This window comes from Acinonyx jubatus, chromosome B3 (genome assembly GCF_027475565.1).
Source record: "Acinonyx jubatus isolate Ajub_Pintada_27869175 chromosome B3, VMU_Ajub_asm_v1.0, whole genome shotgun sequence".
Lineage (NCBI taxonomy): Eukaryota > Metazoa > Chordata > Mammalia > Carnivora > Felidae > Acinonyx > Acinonyx jubatus.
This window is the reverse complement of record NC_069386.1, coordinates 111408029-111420289: the sequence shown is the minus strand read 5'-3', so window position 1 is coordinate 111420289 and position 12261 is coordinate 111408029. Positions and strand designations below refer to the sequence as shown.

General features: G+C 40.8%; 1 protein-coding gene across 4 annotated transcripts in view; it reads left to right on the top strand.

Moving 5' to 3' along the window:
- ZFYVE26 (zinc finger FYVE-type containing 26) overlaps positions 1-12261 on the top strand; it is a 92583-nt gene that overhangs the window by 68418 nt on the left and 11904 nt on the right. The gene's annotated exons all lie outside the window — the stretch shown is intronic.

Genomic DNA, 12261 nt, shown 5'->3' with positions numbered 1-12261 from the left:
CCCTCTCCCACTCACGCTCTGTCTCTCTCTCTCTCTCTCTCTCAAAAATAAATAAACATTTTAAAATATATAAAAAATAAAAAGAATAGCCTAGGTCAGAGGATATGTGCATTTGGCAGATATTGCTGGCTGTCTTCCAAAGAGATCATACCAATTAAACTCTCCCACCAGCAGTATATAGGACAGAGCCTGCTTTCTCACACCCTTGTCTCAGTAGATCCCAAACTTTGTAGCTCTTTGCCAGTCTGGTAAATGAAAAATTTGGTACTCTGAAAAGTTTTTTAAAGCTATTCGTCATTTTTCAAATTGTGTGTGTCTTTTTAATGTCAACCAAATTATGAATCTTCAAAACCAAGCATAGGGTCTTTGCAGAAAGTAGAACTCAAATTTAGCTTGTTTTCTTGCCATCCTCTTAGAGCGTGTGTTTGCAGTATAATGCTTGAGCCATGGACTTTAACGTTGCTGCCGTTATCTCCTTTCTCCAGAAACTTATCTCCTCGAATTTCTCTTTAAAGAAAAACAACAACAGCAACTTCAGAAACAAACACAACAAATAAAAACTGATGAAAGTGGACCTGAAAACTATCTGTTATGGATATGGCACAAAGATGTGTCACAACACAGATAATTAGAACACCCAATCTAAATCTAGGATATGGGACCACGGACTATGTTTAGAAACCTGAGACACTCCAGAGTTACCAGATATCTTTGGCTGGAGCTTAAACAAAGCAGGTCAAATGCTATTAGACTCTCTTCATACCCAAGCAACCAAATATCAATAGTCACATAACCCAAAGGTTATGGCCTTTTCTTGGTCATCATCCTCTCTTCTACAGTAATAATGTTGACTGATCCATTAAAACTTCCAGTTCTTTTACAACAAATTCATTCCACATGTGATTACCAAAAGGCTTCTCCGGTGGAATCCTTTCCTGTTCCATTTCTTCATGTTGTTGTTTCTTTCACCACCTACCAGTCTCTGGTCTGCCATTATCAAAACCCTTTCTTCAGGCTCATTTTAAGTGCCATTTCCTCTACAAATTACTTGCTTCTTGGGCTATACTTCCTCTTCATGCCACTCAAAGGCTAAAATTCTTCAAAGTTCTGTCCATTCTCTCTTGACATTTAATACTCTCCCATACCATCCCATAACTTCAGCAGTCATCTTGGTTGGCTGAGTTCTAAACCAAATTTGTCCCTCTTAACTCTTTTCCACATCACACCTGCCTTTTGATTGCTTCTTGAAGTCACCCACGTGGCTAACCTGTAGCTAAAAATATCAAGTCCAAAATGGAACACATTCTATTCCACCTACAAACCTGATCTTCCTCCTTTGATGAATATTGGTATTACTGTTATTACCGTTATGCATGCTGCCGGGGTTAGCAACCTCAGGGTTTCTCTGCATTGACTATTCACCCTCCTCATTCAAACATTTAGATACTTACCTCAAAAATAAATACCTCAAATACCTCAAAAACAAGTAAATAAACATTAAAAATATATATAAATAAATGAATGATCTGATGGTGGCCTAAGGAAATCTATGATCTAAGAGGCAGACAAAGGAGGAGCAACTGGGCAAGAGATCCCAGAAGGAGGAGGAAAACCAGGAGAATGGAGGTTATAGAAGTCAAGGAAGTAAGTGTTGACTTCCAGTTTCCACATGGCTCTTTTTACTCTTGAAAACCACCTCCAAAGAGCCAAGGAGAAACAAACTGTAAACAAACATACTTCCAAACAGAAACTCTATCTTTGATAACCTAGGAGACAACTGTTAAGAAAAATTCACAGGTCACCTGGGTGGCTCAGTTGACTGAGTCTGATTTTAGCTCAGGTCATGATCCCAGGGTCATGAGATCAAACCCCACATCGGGCACCATGCTGAGCGTGGAGCCTGCTTAAGAGTCTCTCTCTCCCTCTCTCTCTCTGCTCCTCCTCTGCTTGCTCGAATGCTCTTTGCTCTCAAATAAATTTTTTTAAAAATCACAATATGAAGATTTTTAAATGGATGGAGAGACACCTCTTCTGCTGTAGAAGGTGGAAAGGAAAAAAATATGAGTGGGATACAGATAAGTTTGCTGGTTTGGTAGCAGAAGGAGGGAGTTTCTGACTAATGGCTTCCATGTTCTCTATGAAGTCAGAGGAAAAATCACCTGTTAAGAGCTCAGGTTTGCTGGTGGGTTGAGTAACTTGAGAAGTTAGAGAAGACATGAACTATGTGTGTGTTGTGAGCTCAGAGGCAGTATACTGTGACGTTTTTGAAGCTTATGTGGGCCTCTGTGAGTAAAGGAGTCACGGAGAGTTGCATTGTGGGCTAGGGGGTAGAGGGACAGGTTTCTGTTAGCATTTTTATGCGAGTATTGCTAGTAAATTGCCTAAAGAGATCTCAGAGGACCTTAAATTCCCATGGCTCATGGTTTGGGTTTGTTGGGGGTTTTTTCCCTTTTTTTCTCATTCTAAATCAACATCCATTTTTGTACCAAATTTTGTGTCTGTAATTTTGTATTCTCTTCTTAAAGGTGGTCCCACAAGTTGTCTAAGCTTCCATGGATCCATCCTTTACTGTGGGGGAACAAGTGATCAGGTAGCACTGAAGTCAGCTGGCACTGATGACCAGCAATTGATGATCTGGTGGTCCTGCCAGGTTGAGTGATGTCCTCCAGTAGCATATAGAAATTGGAGAGTTGGATTCTTCCAGGCTTGGCTTTTGCCAGATCGGTGTGATAATGGGACAGGGGAATTGGCAAGGGGAGCTGGAGAAGGAAGTTGTGGTTGGGATGTTGGAAGGTAACCTATCAGAGGAGCGGCAAGTTCATGTGTTGACAAGGTGTCCAGGTGTGGTCCTTGTCATGGGAAAGGGAGACTAAAGAGGAGTGGAGAAGATCAGAGCTGAGGAAGTCAAGAAACTGAGTCTGCGTGGACATACAGCACACTTTGAAACACTGGTGCTTTGGGCAACCCATAGGCACCCACGATTATCACCCTCCTACAGTATCATGATGCTATCTGAGTTAGTTACGTCCTGTCTGATCACACTCAAACACTTTTATGAGGCAAACGTCTCATATGTTCAGTAAACACTCGATCTTTCTTTCATGCCAGATTGAAATTAAACCTCTATGGTAGACAGGGGCCCTGGCATATGAAAGGGGCCTCTTTTTTGAGAATTCCCAGAGCTGGACTGCCAGTGCCCCTCTCAGAGCTATGTGAACAGTAGTGCCCTTAGACCCCGGCAAGAAGGGCTTCTTCTCAGTCACGCACTTTTAAAAGCCCTACATTTCACAAAAACACACATAAAAGCAGTAAATTTATGGGGCGCCTGGGTGGCTCAGTCAGTTAAGCGTAAGCACCAACTTCGGCTCAGGTCTTAATCTCGGGGTTCATGAGTTGAAGCCCCTCGTCAGGCTCTGTGCTGACAGCTCAGAGCCTGGAACCTGCTTCGGATTCTGTGTCTCCCTCTCTCTCTGCTCCTTCCCCACTTGTGCTGTCTCTCTCTGTCTCTTAAAAATAAATAAACATTAAAAAAATAATAATAAAATTTTTAAAAAGCAGTAAATTTATTTCCGAATGTATGGACATCTCTGTCACTTGGGCTCTGGTGCTTAGTTCAGACTTAACACAACTTGACACCCTCAAGATAAGCTCTCGTGCTGAACACTATAAAAGCCCCCAGGGAAACAAGTCATGGCTGCTTCAGAGTTCGGGAAGGATTTGAACAGAGGAAGCAACTGGGGACAATAAAGGCCAATTGGGCACATTGTTTCTCAGCATGAGTATTAGAGATGCTTGCATTAAAATGGGTATTGGGGCGCCTGGGTGGCTCAGTTGGTTAAGCATCCAACTTCGGCTTTGGCTTAGGTCATGATCTCACAGTTTGTGAGTTCAAGCCCGGGTCTGGGTCTGCGCTGACAGCATGGAGTTTGCTTTGAGCTCTGTGTCTCCATCTCTGTCTGCCCCTCCCCCACTCTCTCTCTTTCTGTCTCTCTTCCTCTCTCTTTCCAAAATGAATAAACATTTAAAAAATGGGTATCATTTTCAGTAGTGCTGAGTGTATTTTTTCTTATCTCTTCATATTCCAATGTGTGTATGTTTGCAACACTTGTATCTGGAAGGTAAATAATAAACAATTCATTTTACCTTTAAATTGATAGATATGTGGGTGTAGAGGAAACAAGAACGAAGTGTAATATCCATTGTTTACACTGGCAACAAAATGGATATTGAATAGTGTTTTGTTTTCTTTTAGTTTGTTTTGAGAGAGAGAGAGGGAATGAGCAGGAAAGAGGTGGAGTGAGAGGGGGACAGAGGATCTAAAGTGGGCCCTGTGCTGACAGCAGAGAGCCCAATGCAGGGCTCCAACTTATGAATTGTGAGATCATAATCTGAGCCAAAGTTGGACGCTTACTCCACTGAACCAGGTGCCCCAGAATCCTGAATAGTTTTATTTTTATAAAAATTCATAGAATTAAATTTTCTTTAAAAAAAAATTTTTTTTAACGTTTATTTATTTTTGAGAAAGAGACAGAGTGAGAATGGGGAAGGGACAGAGAGGGAGACAAAGAATCCGAAGCATAGAATTAAATTTTCAAAAGCTTAAAGATTTAGCTTTACTTAAATAAACTTTATTTAAAATGTTGATATTCATAGCTATACTGTATTTTGCCCTTTAATTTTGGTATATAATTTAAATATTCTAGAAGAAAATAACGTAAGACATTTAAAGTAATTTTTATTTTTGCATTTCTTTAATTTACATTTTTATGAAAGCATATTTAAATTACATTGATTTTAAATAGAATTACATTTTGTATTTTTTAAATTCTTTAGGTAACTAATAATAACTTCCACTAGAGCATAAAATATTGGATGATTACAACAACATAATTAGTGATTTTATTGAGATGAAAGCCACGTGGAGCAGAGCTACCCCTCACTTTCACCCCATTGGACTGTGAAATGAGTAAGAAATAAGTTTTTATTGTATTAATCCAGTAAAGATTAGCATTGTTTGTTATAGCAGTTAATCTACTCCTCCTATCAGAACAAGTTGTACGTCGTGTTCTTTGATCTTCTCAGCTGATTGTTTTGGTTAAGAGATACCGTATATCCATATGTAGAAAAAATAGATTATACACAAACTAAAACTTGGATAAACACCTGTGAAAGTATTATAGTCCCAACTACTGAGACTCTGTACTAGGATGTTAGATTAATTAAACTTGTTGAGACTGAAGTTAGTGAAAAATGACAGATCTGTGGAGTGGAGAAAAATATACTGAAAGCAGAGTCAAAATGTCACTTTACCGGTAAGGAAATTGGAGGCGATGAAAGTAGGTCAGGAAGACATCTGCCTTAGGTCAGGAGTAATGATGGGGGGAATATATGTAAAAAATGACAGAATTTGGGGCACCTTGATGAGCTCAACCATTTAAGCATCCAACCCTTGATCTCAGCTCAGGTCTCGATCTCAGGGTTGTGAGCTCAAGCCCCACACTGGGCTCCACACTGGGCACAAAGCCTTCTAAAAAAAAAAAAGGAAAAACTGGCAGAACATTAGCATTTTTATATGGCCCAACACAATAATGTTGTATCAGGACATAGATTTCAACAATAAAGACCATTGTTGTGTCCTATAACAATAAGTCACAAGGGAGGATAGTTCCAGACTTGGTTAATTCCGTGACTCACTAATTTATCATCAGCACCCCAGGTCCTTTCCACCTTTCCCTCTACCATTCTCAGCATGTGAGCTTAGTCTTTGGACCACCTCAGCTCCACTCGTGACTCAAGATAATTGCAGTGGGTTCAGATATATTCAGCCATGACAACATCCAATAGAAGAAGACAAAAAATGTCTTCCTGTGTCTCACTTTTTGGTCAATGTGGAAGCCTCTACCAGAAGTTACCAATAAGTATCCTTCCATATCCCATGGGCCATGATTGAGTCACATGATTTTCCATAACTAATTACTTCCAAAGGAATTGTGATCACCATGATTGCCTTGGACCAGCAGTCCAAGGACCTTTGCCCAAGAATACAACAATTAAATATGAATCTCTGAGGTAAGACCTAGGCATTGGCATTTTATGTTTTAAAATACACCTAGGGTTGGGCACCTAGCCTGGGTGACTCAGTAGGTTGAGTGTCCAACTTTGGCTCAGGTCATGATCTCACCATCTGTGGGTTCGAGCCCTGCCTCGGGCTCTGTGCTGACAGCTCAGAGCCTGGAGCCTGCTTCAGATTCTGTGTCTCCCTCTTTCTCTGCCCCTCCCCCACTTGCTCTCTGTCTCTCTGTCTCTCTGTCTTTCAAAAATAAACATTAAAAAAATAATTTAAAAAAAATTTTAAATACACCTAGGGTTGAGAACACCACAATGAGTTAATCAGTCAACACCAGTCACAGACACAGTGGCAGCCCATAGTGTCTACTGAAAGTATTAATTTTTACTCATTAGTGTATAGTTGATGTGTAATATTATTTTCAAGTATGCAACAGTGATTCAACATTTATATACATTAAGAAGTGGTCACGGTGATAAGGATAGCTACCATCTGCCACCATACAAAGTTGTTACATATTATTGACTATATTCCCTATGCTGTATGTTAAATCCTCATTGTTTATTTGTTTTATAACTGGAAGTTTTTGCCTTTTTATCTCTTTCACCTATTTCACTCATCTTCCCCCCCACCTGCCCACCTCCTTCTGGTAACCACTAGATAGTTCTCTGTACCTGAGTCTGTTTCTTTTTTTTTTTTTTTTAATTTTTTTATGTCTATTTTTGAGAGAGAAAGAGAGAGCACAAGCAAGGGACGGACAGAGAGAGGGGGAGGGACAGAAAGAGAGGGAGACAGAATCCAAAGCAGGGTCCAGGCTCTGAGCTGTCAGCACAGAACCTGACACGGGGCTCGAACCCACAAACTGTGAGATCATGACCTGAGCTGAAATTGGACGTTTAACTGATTGAGCCACCCAGGCGCCCCATCTGAGTCTGTTTCTGTTTTGTTAGTTTATTTATTTTGTTTTTTAGTTTGCACGTACAAGCAAAATCATTCGGTATTTATCTTTCTCTGACTTATTTTACTTAGCATAATATCCTCCAGGTCTGTCAATGTTGTCACAGATGGCAACATTTCATTCTTTTTATAGCTGAGTAATAGTCCACTATGTATGTATACACCACCTCTTTATTCATTCATCTATCTGTGGACACTTGGGTTGCTTCCGTGTCTTGGCTATTGTAAATAATCTTGCAATGAACATAGGGGTGCATATACCATTTTGAATGAGTGTTTCTGTTTTCACATAAATACTCAGAAGTAGAATTGCTGGATTATATAGCAGTTCGTTTTGTTTCGTTTTTTGGTAGTTCTATTTTTAAGTTTTTCAGGAACTCCATACTCTGCTGCACTAATTTGCATTCCCACCAGCAGGAAATCATTAATTTCTAATTTCCAAGTAAAATATTCTGGTTTTTTTTTTTTGAATGAAATGTATGTTCTATCAATCCTTCCCAGGGGCAACCTCTTTTGTATTCATTAGATATGATTTTAGACCTTTTTCTGTGCTTTTACAAACTTACATATGCACCCACAGAAAATATATGGTATCATGTTATATGTGTGTAATCTTTAAATATAAATCTTATCACCTGCACACATCCATCATTCTCCTATTCACCAATGTAGCCAATAACTCATGTCTGTATGTATATATGTGTGTGTATAATTTTTAATATAATTATTTTTGGAGTAGTTATCCCAAAAGCAAGTATACTAATACTCCATTGTATGATTATATCAAAGATTAATTTTCCCCAATTGGACACTTCGATTGTTTCCAACTTTTTGCTAGTACAAAAAAATGCCTCTTTGCATATATACACTAATGTTACTATAGATACTAAGAAGCAGAATTTTCTGAGTAGAAATGGCTTCACCATTTCTTCCACTCATATCAGCAGTATATAAAAATACCTATTTCCTAGACTTTTATCAACATTTGCTAAGCTCTGTCCTTTTTGACAATCTATTGAAAAATGATACTGTTATTGTTTTAATTTGTAGTTCCCTGATAACTACTAAGATACATTGGCCATTTTTATTTCTTTTTTTTTTTAATGTCTTTTTTTTTTAACATTTATTCATTTTTGAGAGACAGAGACAGACAGAGCACGAGCAGGGCAGGGCAGAGAGAGAGAGAGAGATGAGACACAGAATCTGAAGCAGACTCCAGGCTCTGAGCTGTCAGCACAGACTGTGAGATCTCACAGACTGTGAGAACCCACAAACTGTGAGATCATGACCTGAGCCAAAGGCAGATGCTTAACCAACTGAGCCACCCAAGTGCCCCTGGCCATTTTTATTTCTTCTGTGAATTTCCTGCTTCTATCTTTTTTTTTTTTTTTTTACATTTATTTATTTTTGAGAGACAGAGAGAGACAGAGCACAAGTGGGGGAGGGGCAGAGAGAGAAGGAGACAGAATCCGAAGCAGGCTCCAGGCTCTGAACTGTCAGCATAGAGCCTGACACCGGGCTCGAACTCACAAACTGTGAGATCATGACCTGAGCCAAAGTTGGACACTTAACCGATTGAGCCACCCAGGGTGCCCCTTGCTTATATCTTTTTTTAAATGCATTTCTTTTATTTTTTTTTTTTAAGTAATCTCTATGCCAAATGTGGGCTTGAACTCATGACGTCAACATCAAGAGTCATATGCTCTACTGACTGAACCAGCCAGGTGCCCCCCTCCTGTTTATATCTTTTGAAAGTACTCTGTCAGGTATTCTATCTTGTTCTTATTGAGAAGTAAAAGTTCTTTATATAATATGGCTACCACTTTTGTATCGGATATACATCTGTCACTGCAGCAGATGCTGTGGCATGCCAACCAGATTCCCCGCTTCAGAAATGAAACACCTATACCCCAGATGCTGAGAGTGTTGGCAGCTAACAGCTCTCAGCTGAGTCTCTCTCTCTAGAACTTACCCTCATCAGAAAGAGCCACCTTGCCCAGGTTATGTCCCCTCCCTGGAAGCTGTCCACATCCAGTAACTGGGCAGTGTGGGTCTATAAAGGCCACCCTTCTTTCCTCAATCCAAGATAACTCAGTTCCAGAGCCCCCTGTGGGTTTAGGATCATCTAAGCCTTTGTTGTGACTGCACCACTGTTCCACTCCACCCTCTGCCCAACCCTGTTTCCATTACACCCCATGGTTATTGTTCCCAAGAATACTCCCAGCAAGCTCCCTGTGTGCTAATGTCCATCTCAAAGCCTATTTCCCAGTATACCTGGCCTGCATTACACATGTTTACCAATATCACTTGAGTTTTAACGTTATTTCTGGTGTGTTATTTTTTTATTATCTATTTATTTTAAATGTTTATTTTTGAGAGAGAGAGAGCATAAGCCAGGGAGAGGCAGAGAGAGAGGGATACAGAGGATCGGAAGCGGCGCTCTGTGCTGACAGCAGAGAGCCCAATGTGGGGCTCAAACTCATAAACCATGAGATCATGACCTGAGCTGAAGTCGATGCCTAACAGACTGAGCCACCCAGGCACCCCATCTGGTGTGTGTTTTAGATGTATCCCTCCTTTCCCGTATGCATTTTGCTTTTCATGTCTTAAAAAGGCCTTCCCTATTCTAAGGGCTTAAAGATATTCTCCTACATTTTCTTCTAATATTTTTGCTTTTTTTGCGTGAAATAGAGAATCTAACCTTATGTTTTCATTTAGATAGTTATTTGTCTAACATTATAGTCCATGTTTTTCTCATTGATGTGAAATGCCACCTCTACATTTGTCACATCCTTACATTACTCTTCCCCCTTACCATAGCTAAATACTATGTGTGAGCATCTGACCCCTGCCAAACCTGAGGTTCTTTTAATACGAAATATAGAAAATTGCTGCAGTGTCTCTTTAATGATGGACTCCACGAGGTGTGAGGCTTGACAGTTTTCAACAGTCAAGCTTCTTGCCACTTAACTCTGAAGTGAAGTCCACATCCAAAGAAAAGCAAATATTGTAGAGAAGGAGGCATGGTGATGCTTGATGCTTGAGTTCTGGTTATTTCTGAGATTCATCCCTGCCCTTTCCCACTATTCATATCCAACCCTTCCTTGAATTTATGAGCAAACTATTCTGCTTTTTGGCTTAAGCTTGCTCAAAATGGACGTCTAGCTTGTAACCAAAATAGGCCAAATACACACGGTGTGTCTGCCAAGGCTCAGAGGCATAGCAACACGGAGTACAGAGCTGAGTTGGACAAGGGCTAAGTGTCAGCCAAAATCTGTGACAGCTAGTCATCACTTAGGTCACCTGTGCCCTAGAACTGTTTGCTTCTTGACTTTTATGTTTCTTCGGTTTCCTTTTCCTCTAGTTACCCAGACAAGTTTCATCTTTACGAAATTTAGGCCAGCCTCAGTTGAGTCAAAGGGAAAAATTTTCCACACCTGGGCTAGGCTAGGTAAGGGTTTCCAAGCATAACAGAAGCCAGGATCATGAAGGCAGTGGGCCTGGAGGAGCTAGAGAAGCACCTCAGGGCAGAGAAATCCGGGATGACTGTAATCCCTGAGTCCTCCTCCACAGGATCTTGTCTCCCGTATCCTGAGGGGCACTCTGCCAGGCAGGAAGGCATATCCATAGCATGAGTAAAGTGGAAGGAAAATGGCCTCTGTGGTCATGGGAGAAACTGAGAAGTGGAGGTTGAATGATGATAACCCATCCACTCCCAGTGTTGTTTGTGCTGGGCCAGGGCCTTTCCCTTGCTTGGTTGGTAACTTGGGACAAGTCTTTCTAAAAAGATGACAGGAGGCCAGGGCTGGCACTTGTTCCTTGTCCAGGTTGAACAGACTAGACAAAGCTTCTGGTGTTGAGCAGGTACCTATACGGAGGCACGATGAAGTCTGAGCACATGGCAGTTACAGAGAAGTAGGGCTGAGAGAGGTTGTGTCTCACAGGAGCACCTGAAGGCCACGAGAAATGGTTGAGTCTGGATCCGAACAAGGGGAACAACTATTGTTTTATATTATGAAAATACCAACAACATGTAAATCAATATACACACCTAATTTTTTCCCTCATTTTTAGCATTCTTTGCTGTTCAGTTCTCATATTTTTGGTGTTAGGCACAAATGCATCCAACTATCTGAAATAGGATAGAAAACTTCAGATTGAAAATATTTTCCCTGACCAAATAACACTTCACAGGTTTCTTTAAGTGAGAGGCAGTGTAGTATTGTGGTTAGGAGCAACTGCCCTCAGCCCTCTGCCACTTTGAGCTGGCTGAGAGCTGTGCCACATGCCAAGGATGGCAGGAAATAATGCACATTTCAAGTAGAGTCATTCTTCAGGAAGGAAGGGATAGTATGGAGGTTATAATTAGGGAAGTTGCATTGGAGCAATTTCCATGTTTTCCAGAGACCAGGGTTAGATAACAATGCAGGGAATGCCCCCCCTTGCCCCCCAAGTCCAAAAGTTAAGAGGAAGAATTTCTCCACCAGACACTATGACCTTAAGGTCAGCCCTCAGCCCCCAAAGTTCCTAAGGCCATTAGGCTTGAGGGGAGCAAAGTCCTTTCCTTTTGGGTGCCAGATTCTCATGCAAAAATTCTCATTGCTTTCATCTGTCTCCCCAGCTCACCCAGGTTCCTCCTAGCATTAGACCCTGGGATCTTATATTCAAGCTGCCTGTCTTGCCCTGAGTTCTAGGTTCTGCTCCCTTGCTGTTAGAGTACCAATACCCAACCTCTGTACTCCAGATTGAGGCTAAGAGCCCCCTTCCCCCTCCCCCCCACAATTGGCCCCATGGTCTCTGAGTATCTTAGAAAATGTACAAAGAGGTTTTTCAGATTTCAGATATTTGACACAAATCAAGAGTAGTATAACCTTCATCAAGCCAATCATACTAGCAAGTAACCTGGCAAACATGAAAAGTTTATAAAATGTAATAGCCCAAAGGATTCCAAACACACATAATGTAAAAATTCCGTGTATTTTTAGGAATAATCTTTTGAATGTGATAGCATTGTCTCTCTGAAAAAGATGTCCTACAGATAGAAGACTCCAATTTAATAAAAATGGCTATACTTGAATGAGTGATAGTGGAGGAACCCAGCCTTGGGAGCGGGTTTACTTGCGAACCGTGTACCACCAATACCAGTGTTGCCTAGATGTGGTAATTGGAACCAACTCTTTGTAGCTCATACCTGGTTTTGTTTCTTGTACCTACAGCCAGCCCCCTCTGAAGTGCAT